We start from the raw sequence: 622 nt of genomic DNA on the forward strand, positions 1-622 counted from the left end.
TCCTTCTAACAATGCAGATACACCTTCAACTTCAATAATTTCATTTCCATGTGTCATTTCATCAACTTGGAAAGGGATATCGTCTTCAACATCATTTGACTCAATGCGACCCCTAGGCTTGGTTTGTATTGCAACACACCAACCACGTTTGTCAATGTTGCGAAATGCTGGATATGGGACATAATAAACTTGTCTAACATTAAGAGCTATAATGAATGGATCAAATGGTCGGTATCTTGAAGTCATTTGAATTTCTACAATATTATACCTAGGATCCACTCTTGTTCCATTCCTAGATGGATCAAACCATTGACAATAAAAAAGAACTACCCTCTTTGGAGTACTTGTAGTATTATACTCCAGCTCATAAATTTTTTCAATAATACCATAGAAGTCATCATAACCACCCTCAATAAGGCCCTTAACGAACACCCCACAATTAGTTGTATTTTTTCCTTTCGACCATGCATCGGTGTGGAACTTGTACCCATTTACAAAATACGTGTGCCATTCTTTGACACATCTCATGGGCCAATTTGACAATTCCCGTAGATCTTGAATTAAGGGACTTAATGGCTGGTTATGAACCTACAAAGAAGTGATGAAGAAAAATTAAGCTACA

Source organism: Vigna radiata, chromosome 5, assembly GCF_000741045.1.
Source record: "Vigna radiata var. radiata cultivar VC1973A chromosome 5, Vradiata_ver6, whole genome shotgun sequence".
NCBI classification, from domain to species: Eukaryota; Viridiplantae; Streptophyta; class Magnoliopsida; order Fabales; family Fabaceae; genus Vigna; species Vigna radiata.